Below are 11,022 nucleotides of genomic sequence, written 5' to 3'. Positions count from 1 at the left end.
ATCTCATACAGATAATTGCTTGGCAGCACTATGAGCATCACATTTTAACCCATCAGGAATTGTTATATATTTTTATTTTTCTAGATGTAGCTATGCTCATGCAGCAACACGACTTGCTGTATTGCGTGTCGGGCTGTGACTTTTAGCAGACGGCAATCACTCTATTAATTCCATTAAGAACTAATGGAGAAATCGCCAGCTGCGAATAGTCGTATTATTCGCAGCCTGGCATGCCATGCTGCAAGACATGTTGCTGCATGTCGCATCAGATCAAAGATGAGCCTGGCTACATCTGTACTCTAAAAAGCTCTCAAGGAAAAATATTAGGAAATTGATGCTTTACACATTGTCACGATCCGGGTATCTGGACGCCATTTCTTACCCATCAGATGCCTCCTAAGGCTGGCTCAGCGCTCCAGGACCGGATCCCATCTGTTATCCTAATGTTCACATTCCTGCATCCTCTCCTGTCTCTCTGAGACGCTGTCACAGTAACGCCTTATTGCATCTGGCATGGCGTCTCCCGCGGCCTCCGCCGCCGTCCCTGAGCTTCTGCATGCAGAGTGTCAGAGTGGCGATTACGTCAGCCGCGGCCTCCGCTGTGTCCGCGTGGTTGGATGTGCACTTGTCAGCCTGGCGTCTCCTGTCTCCAGTGGCCGGCACCGCCATTACTGTTTTCATTACCACATGGATTACAAACCAAACTTCCCTCCAAGTGTCTGCATGGGCGCAGCCATCTTGGATTCTGTCAGCTGATCATTTCCTCCAATCTGTTGTCAGTATTGTTAATCTGCATAATTGCCTAGCCAATCCCTTCCTTGCTGCAGGTATAAATACACTGTGCCTGAGCAAGGAAGGCGTCAGTGCTTTGGTTGTCAAACCTAGTTCCTGTTTGTCTCTCTCCTGTGATTGTCTTCCAGGTTCCAGCTCCTGTCTCAAGACTTCCACCATAGAGACCTGCACCAGCATTCCACCTGCGGTGTAGCCTGACTCTCCAATCCATTGTGGATTCATCTGTTTCCAGCTACAACATTACCTGCTTCCAGCCCAGCTTCCAGCAGAGTACAGCTTCTCTTAAAGGGCCGGTGTCCTTTCTACACTTTACCACTCTCCACCGGTATTATTATATCTCCGCTCTCAAGTTCTACATTTCAGCTCATATTTCATCGCTCCCAAGTTCATTTATTATTTAACTGGTTCCAGCCAGTATCCACTCCGTGCTAACAACAGTCTGGTTCCAGCCAGCATCCACAGCAGCCGTTTTATCTTCAGCAACCCAGCTTTTCCTGGAACACCAGCTGGTACAATCCTGGGTTATCTCCATTGCTACAGTCGGGCCTGGTAAGGACTTTCCATCTAGAAGATTATAAGAACTATCTCACGCTACCAGTGCCCTGTGGCTCCTGCCATCCTGTAGTACCCAGGAACTGTATTTATTCTTTGCTGACTTTTACGTTTTCTTTTACTGCTGCTGTGTTGCGGAGTTGTCATAATAAACATCATTGACTTTTATCCAAGTTGTCGTGGTCACGCCTTCGGGCAGTTATTATTCATGTTACTTACATGTCCAGGGGTCTGATACAACCTCCCAGGTTCCGGTACATCTCAGCCCCTACAACTGAGGCTGCCTCCCGTCAGCTCAGGCCCTCAGTTGTGACAGTAAGCACTGACCTAATGAATCCAGCCGGAGATCAGGATCAAGCGGCCAGGCCGATGCAAGAACTGGCAGCCCGACTAGAACATCAGGAGGCTGCACAGGGCCACATCATCCGCTGTCTCCAGGATTTCTCTACTCGGCTGGATGGGATTCAGACAACTCTCCGTGGATCGGGCGCGTCTGGTGCGTCAACCACAGTGACTCCAGCTATAACCGCACCCACCTTACCCATTTCTGCTCCACGTCTTCATCTTCCAACGCCAGCAAAATTTGACGGATCTCCAAGATTCTGCAGGGGATTTCTCAACCAGTGTGAGATTCAGTTTGAGCTACAACCTGGCAATTTTCCCAGTGACCGTACAAAAATTGCCTACATTATTTCTCTTCTCAGTGGCTCATCCCTTGATTGGGCATCACCGTTATGGGAGAGGTCCGACACCCTGCTATCTTCCTACACTGCCTTCGTGTCAACATTCAGGCGCATCTTCGACGAGCCAGGCCGGGTAACCTCAGCTTCATCCGAGATTCTCCGTTTACGCCAGGGGTCATGTACTGTAGGACAATATCTGATACAGTTCCAGATCCTGGCATCCGAACTGGCATGGAACGACGAGGCCCTGTATGCTGCATTCTGGCATGGCTTATCTGAGCGTGTTAAAGATGAGTTAGCTACCAGAGACTTACCCTCTAAGTTAGATGAGCTAATCTTACTCTGCACGAAAGTTGATTTACGTTTCAGAGAGAGAGCAACTGAGCGTGGAAGATCATCTGCTCCAAAATCTTCTGCTCCTCCTCCTCGCCAACTGTCACCAACTAAAGATGAGCCCATGCAAATTGGCCGTTCCCGTTTAACTCCTGCTGAGCGCCGAAGACGTCTCTCCGAGTCTCTCTGTCTTTATTGTGCAGCTCCGTCTCACACCATTAATGCCTGTCCCAAACGTCCGGGAAACTCCAAATCCTAGCTCGCCAAGGAGAGGGCCGGCTAGGAGTAATGATCTCCTCTCCATCTCCTCAAGATTGTAATCTCCCAGTCTCGCTTCAAGTTGCTCAACGTTATCGGAACGTCATAGCCCTCCTTGATTCCGGAGCAGCTGGGAACTTTATTACCGAAGCCTATGTTAAACGGTGGTCCCTACCCACCGAGAGACTTCCTTCGTCCATTTCTTTAACTGCCGTGGATGGCAGCAAAATTTTTGATGCAGTTATTTCTTTAAGGACTCTACCAGTTCGTCTGAGAGTGGGAGTTCTTCATTCCGAACTTATTTCTTTTTTAGTGATTCCAAGAGCCACACATCCTGTGGTCCTGGGCCTTCCATGGCTTCGTCTTCACAATCCTACAATTGATTGGACGACTACGCAAATCCTGGCATGGGGTTCCTCCTGTGCTGAGACATGTTTGTTTAAAGTATTGCCTGTCTGTTCTTCCTCCCCCAGGTCGTCTGATGTTCCACCTCCTCCATATCAAGATTTCACGGATGTGTTCAGTAAAGCTTCTGCTGATATCCTTCCTCCTCATAGAGAATGGGACTGCCCGATTGATCTCGTCCCAGGGAAGGTTCCACCTCGAGGCCGAACTTATCCGTTGTCTCTGCCTGAGACGCATTCTATGGAGGAATACATTAAAGAGAACCTAGCAAAGGGGTTCATTCGACCTTCTTCTTCCCCAGCCGGCGCAGGCTTCTTTTTTGTAAAAAAGAAAGATGGTGGTCTGCGGCCGTGCATCGACTACAGAGGTTTGAACGACATTACCATCAAGAACCGTTATCCTTTACCCCTGATTACTGAGCTCTTTGACAGAGTTAGCGGAGCTACCATCTTTACAAAGCTGGACTTGAGAGGTGCATACAATCTCATCCGGATCTGTGAGGGTGACGAGTGGAAGACCGCCTTTAACACCCGTGACGGACATTATGAGTACCTCGTCATGCCCTTCGGATTGAGCAATGCTCCAGCTGTCTTCCAGCATTTTGTCAATGAGATCTTCAGAGACATTCTATACCGTCATGTCGTGGTCTATCTAGACGATATCCTCATTTTTGCCAACGATTTAGAGGAACATCGTTTTTGGGTTAAAGAGGTTCTGTCCCGTCTCCGTGTCAATCATCTCTATTGCAAATTAGAGAAATGCGTCTTTGAAGTCAAGTCCATTCCGTTTCTAGGGTACATTGTGTCCGGTTCCGGACTAGAGATGGATCCTGAGAAACTACAAGCAATCCAAAATTGGCCGATACCCTTAACCCTCAAAGGGGTCCAGAGGTTCTTTGGGTTCGCCAACTATTACCGAAAGTTTATACGAGACTTTTCCACCATTGTGGCGCCTATTACTGCTTTCACTAAGAAGGGTGCTAACCCGTCCAAGTGGTCTGAAGAAGCCATGCAAGCATTTCATCTTTTAAAACAAAGGTTCATCTCTGCGCCTGTTCTGAAACAGCCTGACATCGACTCTCCTTTCATCTTAGAGGTGGATGCCTCCTCCGTTGGAGTAGGAGCGGTGTTATCTCAGAGGGCTAAAGATGGCCATTTACACCCTTGCAGTTTCTTCTCCCGGAAGTTCTCCCCAGCTGAGCGCAACTATGCCATTGGCGACCAGGAGTTGCTAGCCATCAAGCTCGCTCTAGAAGAGTGGAGGTATCTGTTGGAGGGAGCTTCTCATTCAATCACCATACTTACAGACCACAAGAACCTTTTATATCTGAAAGGCGCACAATGTCTCAACCCTCGTCAGGCCAGATGGGCACTTTTCTTTTCCAGGTTCGACTTTAAACTCCAGTTCTGTCCGGGCTCTCAGAATCGCAAGGCCGATGCCCTTTCCCGCTCATGGGAGCAAGAAAATGAGTCAGAGTCTTCAGACAAGCATCCTATTATAAATCCGTTGGCATTCTCCACGGTAGGGATGGACTCTACGCCCCCATCAGGGAAAAGTTTTGTGAAACCGATGCTAAGGAAGAAGCTCATGCATTGGGCCCATGCTTCCCGTTTTGCCGGACATACAGGTATCCAAAAAACCCTGGAGTTTATCTCTAGGTCCTATTGGTGGCCAACACTGAAAAAGGACGTCTTGGAGTTTATTGCATCTTGCCCAAAGTGTGCCCAACATAAAGTATCCCGCCAGTCGCCTGCGGGGCAACTGGTTCCACTATCCGTTCCCCGTCGACCATGGACCCATTTGTCGATGGATTTCATTACAGACTTACCCATGTGCAACAAGTTCAATACCATCTGGGTGGTAGTTGACCGGTTCACCAAGATGGCACACTTCATTCCTCTCACCGGTCTTCCGTCAGCTTCCAAGTTGGCTCAAGTGTTCATACAAGAGATCTTCCGACTCCACGGTCTGCCTGAAGAAATTATCTCAGATCGAGGAGTTCAATTCACAGCCAAATTCTGGCGAAGTTTATGTCAAGTCCTCCAAGTCAAGCTAAAGTTTTCCACGGGTTACCATCCTCAGACCAATGGTCAAACCGAGAGGGTGAATCAGGACTTGGAGGCCTTCCTCCGCATCTATGTGTCCTCCTCTCAAGATGACTGGGTTCAATTACTTCCCTGGGCTGAGTTCTGTCATAACAACCAGTATCATTCTTCATCTGCTTCAACACCATTCTTCACTAACTTTGGATTCCACCCTAAAGTCCCTGAGTTCCAACCGCTTCCAGCAACTTCTGTTCCCGCAGTGGATATCACCTTGCATCAGTTTGCCAATATCTGGAAGAGCGTACGATCAGCTCTGCTCAAGGCATCGTTCAGGTACAAGAAGTTTGCGGATAAGAAGCGTCGAGCAGTTCCTGCTCTCAAGGTGGGTGATCGGGTATGGTTATCCACGAAGAATTTGAGGTTAAGAGTTCCCAGTATGAAGTTTGCACCTCGCTATATCGGTCCTTTCAAGATTGAACAAGTCATCAATCCTGTTGCTTACAGACTTCAGTTGCCTCCCTTCTTAAAAATACCCATGACATTCCATGTTTCCCTGTTGAAACCGCTGATCTTGAATCTGTTTCATTCCTCACTTCCTCCAACTCCGAAAGTCCAAACTCAACGAGGCGTTGAGTATGAAGTGGCCAAGATCCTGGACTCACGTCACCGTTACGGTCAACTACAGTATCTTATTGACTGGAAGGGTTACGGCCATGAGGAACGTTCATGGACCAATGCTTCTGATGTCCATGCTCCTGCCTTGGTCCGGAGATTCCATTCCAAGTTTCCTCAAAAGCCAAAGAAGTGTCCTGGGGCCACTCCTAAAGGGGGGGGTGCAGTCACGATCCGGGTATCTGGACGCCATTTCTTACCCATCAGATGCCTCCTAAGGCTGGCTCAGCGCTCCAGGACCGGATCCCATCTGTTATCCTAATGTTCACATTCCTGCATCCTCTCCTGTCTCTCTGAGACGCTGTCACAGTAACGCCTTATTACATCTGGCATGGCGTCTCCCGCGGCCTCCGCCGCCGTCCCTGAGCTTCTGCATGCAGAGTGTCAGAGTGGCGATTACGTCAGACGCGGCCTCCGCTGTGTCCGCGTGGTTGGATGTGCACTTGTCAGCCTGGCGTCTCCTGTCTCCAGTGGCCGGCGCCGCCATTACTGTTTTCATTACCACATGGATTACAAACCAAACTTCCCTCCAAGTGTCTGCATGGGCGCAGCCATCTTGGATTCTGTCAGCTGATCATTTCCTCCAATCTGTTGTCAGTATTGTTAATCTGCATAATTGCCTAGCCAATCCCTTCCTTGCTGCAGGTATAAATACACTGTGCCTGAGCAAGGAAGGCGTCAGTGCTTTGGTTGTCAAACCTAGTTCCTGTTTGTCTCTCTCCTGTGATTGTCTTCCAGGTTCCAGCTCCTGTCTCAAGACTTCCACCATAGAGACCCGCACCAGCATTCCACCTGCGGTGTAGCCTGACTCTCCAATCCATTGTGGATTCATCTGTTTCCAGCTACAACATTACCTGCTTCCAGCAGAGTACAGCTTCTCTTAAAGGGCCGGTGTCCTTTCTACACTTTACCACTCTCCACCGGTATTATTATATCTCCGCTCTCAAGTTCTACATTTCAGCTCATATTTCATCGCTCCCAAGTTCATTTATTATTTAACTGGTTCCAGCCAGTATCCACTCCGTGCTAACAACAGTCTGGTTCCAGCCAGCATCCACAGCAGCCGTTTTATCTTCAGCAACCCAGCGATTCCTGGAACACCAGCTGGTACAATCCTGGGTTATCTCCATTGCTACAGTCGGGCCTGGTAAGGACTTTCCATCTAGAAGATTATAAGAACTATCTCACGCTACCAGTGCCCTGTGGCTCCTGCCATCCTGTAGTACCCAGAAACTGTATTTATTCTTTGCTGACTTTTACGTTTTCTTTTACTGCTGCTGTGTTGCGGAGTTGTCATAATAAACATCATTGACTTTTATCCAAGTTGTCGTGGTCACGCCTTCGGGCAGTTATTATTCATGTTACTTACATGTCCAGGGGTCTGATACAACCTCCCAGGTTCCGGTACATCTCAGCCCCTACAACTGAGGCTGCCTCCCGTCAGCTCAGGCCCTCAGTTGTGACAGTCATACACTGGTCATATTATATACTGAAATTCTAGAGAGATTTTTTTGTAAAAATAATGTATGGAGATGTTAGGAAGCTCGCGCTTTGGAGTAATTATTAGATTGATATAGAAGCCTCTGTTTCCAACACTTTATGCTGCAGGTACCACTCCAAGGTGCCAGATGATTGCAAGATGCAGTATCAAAGGTAACCAAGCAGGCACAATTCAGCAATAGATGTGGTGTAAGTAGTTGTGTCGACCATAAGTGTGTTCACCATTGGCATGTCTACCATTTGAACCTGTTGACATTTTGTACCTGTCAGTCATAAACACTGTCAACCTTTTGACGATGTCGACCTAATGCATGTCAACAATTTGGTGTCGACCTAACGACCGTTGACCTATTCACTGTAGATCTATAGCCTGCATACCATCCTAAACGGTAGCAGAGATAAACGATGCTCAAATTGTTCAAGAGGCCTTTAATCTAGTATGGGGAGTTATACAATTTCATCAATATTTGTATGGACAACAGTTCACATTGATAACTGATCAACCATTGGTTTACATTTCGAACCCTCAATAGGTAGTTACAGCCATGACTGCTGCTCTTCTTTAACACTGCTCATTGTTCTTGGATGTACACACATATCATATTGAGTTTAAAAGAATGACATGGCAATGCTGATGGTCTGTCACATTCCCCCTAGCAGCAATGTGATAAGAACAATGGCAAACAAAGCGATGGCAGTGTATACAATGTCGAAACTATGATTTTTGTCTCCCAGGCAAAGCAGTAACTTGGCGGACCCCACCCCAACACCTCCTGTTGCTCCCCTTCCCATGTCACTGCAGCAGCCAGTGTCTCTCTCCCATATGTCTCTGTAGCAGCAGCCTGTGTTTGTGTGACCCCGTCTCCCCACCATCAATCGCCTGGATCTTCTCTTTGCTTCTCCTTAATGCTGCAGCAGCACACTGTTCTTTAGCACAGAAATGGAAAAAACTTTATTATGCTGTATTAGCCTGGTCCCTCTATGCCTGCACCCTGCTGATTATTCCAGCAGCATAGGCACGAAGCTTAGTCACAGTTACTGGATCGGATAGAAGCTAAAGATGGGTCTGGGAAGCACCAGCTGGGGGTCCCCCTGAGAGAGGGAGGCCCAGGGGTACTCACCCCCTGTTCCGCTTCCCTCATTAATCCAGTCCTGGCCTAATCTCTGAAGCCCAACCCCATCACGGCATACTTGAGACTCATCACGGATTTCCCGTTTTTTTTTTCTCAGCTCCCTCTCAAATCTGGCACCTGTGGCATGTGCTCCCCTAGCAAACCTCCCACTCCCAGCTGCACCCCTGATGTATCACAGCATGTTGGTAGAAAAGCTATCTATTTCCAATGACATGGTTAATTGTGATACAAGGAAATAATCTGTGCTATCTAAAGTAATGGATTTAATTCTCAAAGGTTGGCCTAAACATGGAAATGCTCAAAATTATGGATTTTCGTCCAGGAGAAGTCAGCTTTAAGTTTATCAAGGAACTCGACTGTGTAGATCCAGAGTGGTAATACCACCAAACTGCGAAACAGAGTTCTGGAAAACTTGCATAACAGTAACCCAGCATGGTGAAAATGAAGAGTTCTATGAAGAAGCTATGAGTGGTGGCCAGAAATCAATATCCAAATCAAAACATTGACAAAAGGTTATGTAGGATGTCAGAAAGTTCAAAATTCACTGCCCATAGTCCTGTTACACCCCTAGGAATGGCCATCATCTCCATGGCAGTATGTACATATTGACTTTGCTGGTATGTTCTTGGATTTTTATTTTTGTTAGTGAAGTGGTTACTCATTCAAAATGGCTGAGGTAATAAGGATGCACAACAGCAGGCTTAATAACCTTGGGAACACTTGCATGAAATACATAAACTGACCAGGATCTCCTGCTGAAGACTATAATTTAAAGTAGGTACAGTAGCCCCAATCAGCACAAAGTATGTGACAAAGCTCTAGATAATCTGAAATCATAATAAAGGGAAAGTGACAGCAAGCATCCAGGTTGTACATTTATATAGAAACAGACACCACCAGTGACCATAAGCAACCTCAAATGTATATGCTCCAAGAACAACCTAGTCACCTGCTGTTCATAACAGAAGGTCTGGAGAAACTTAGTAGATTCTTCATATTATCCATTTGGAATCAGTATATGATCCCAGCCATCGGGATCCTGGTGGTCAGGAGACTGACGCCAGGAACCCACCAGACGGAATCCCAGCAGCGAGCGCAGCGTGTCCCCTCGCTGGCTTGCTGCGCTCGCCACAGGGTTATATTCCACCTCCAGAGGTGAAATGGACCATCACCCGAGGGAGAATAGGGAGGTTGTGCCGGGATTGTGTATGCTGGCATTTCACCAGCTGTCGGGATCTCGACAGCTGGGATAGTGATTGCATCCCATCTATTTCTTACTAGGTTGATATTTTTATTCATAACTGCAACTTCCCAACTGTAAAATCTGTCTGCACAATTTAAATTTGACCTCTTGTACAAAATGGTTTTGCCATAGTAAAAATTGTACCTACTAGTTGCTTTTATGCCCAACACTGAATAGGGAGTACTAGTGTTCAAAAATAACTTTGCTGAAGATGGGTTTTATCCACCTTTAACATTAGGACTACCAAAATAAACCACATTTCCTGCAGTTCAATTTGTTTTTTCTGACTTTTTTTTCACTCTGTCAAATGAATGTGGAAGCCCAGAATAGCTTAAAAGCTTTATAGTCAGAGTTAAGCCAATCATAATTAAAGCAGATTGAAAGTTGATGTTGCTGCATCCTTCTGCCACAATGGGACATAAGATCCTTTCTTCTCAACTGACTACCAGAAGTGCACACAGTAAATTTCACATGTGTTTCATTAAGCAAATGGAACCCAGGTGATAGACTGGGAGTCTGACACGGCTGATACCCGGCTGCTACCCGCGTCAGCCCCCTTTCCATCTGCAGTCACCATCCCGGCATATTTCTGGGTTGGTGACGCTGCTGGTGATGCTGCGAGGCGGCGCTAGGAGATCACATGATCTCCAAGCACCGCCCTTCCATACCATTTAAACGGGTCATATCGACCCGGCTTCCGTTAACACTGCACAGCTTACCGGGTTGAACCCGTGTTCAACCCTGCAAGCTACCTGAGTTGGAATACCGGGTTGCTCGACCTGGATTATTCCAACACAGCCCTTTTACACCAGCCAGCAATGCAGGTTATGTGCGCTCATGTGCGCTCATGTGCAATAACCCATGTTGTATACTGACTGGTATAAAAGGGGTATAAGTGATGAACTGGAAATTATATAATTGGATTTCATCTTAAAAAAATGATAACGCATACAACTGCTAAATTCTAACTTCAAACATTGCAAAATATACACTGCTCAAAAAAATAAAGGGAACACTTAAACAACACAATGTAACTCCAAGCCAATCACACTTCTGTGAAATCAAACTGTCCACTTTGGAAGCAACACTGATTGACAATCAATTGTTGTTTTGCAAATGGAATAGACAACAGGTGGAAATTATAGGCAATTAGCAAGACACCCCCAATAAAGGAGTTGTTCTGCAGGTGGTGACCACAGACCACTTCTCAGCTCCTATGCTTTCTGGCTGATGTTTTGGTCACTTTTGAAAGCTGGCGTTGCTTTCACTCTAGTGGTAGCATGAGACGGAGTCTATAACCCACAGGTAGTGGCTCAGGTAGTGCAGCTCATCCAGGATGGCACATTAATGCGAGCTGTGGCATGGAGGCGCTACCAGGAGACAGGCCAGTACATCAGGAGTCGTGG

Source organism: Pseudophryne corroboree, chromosome 3 (genome assembly GCF_028390025.1).
Source record: "Pseudophryne corroboree isolate aPseCor3 chromosome 3, aPseCor3.hap2, whole genome shotgun sequence".
NCBI lineage: Eukaryota > Metazoa > Chordata > Amphibia > Anura > Myobatrachidae > Pseudophryne > Pseudophryne corroboree.
Note: the sequence above shows the minus strand (reverse complement) of the source record.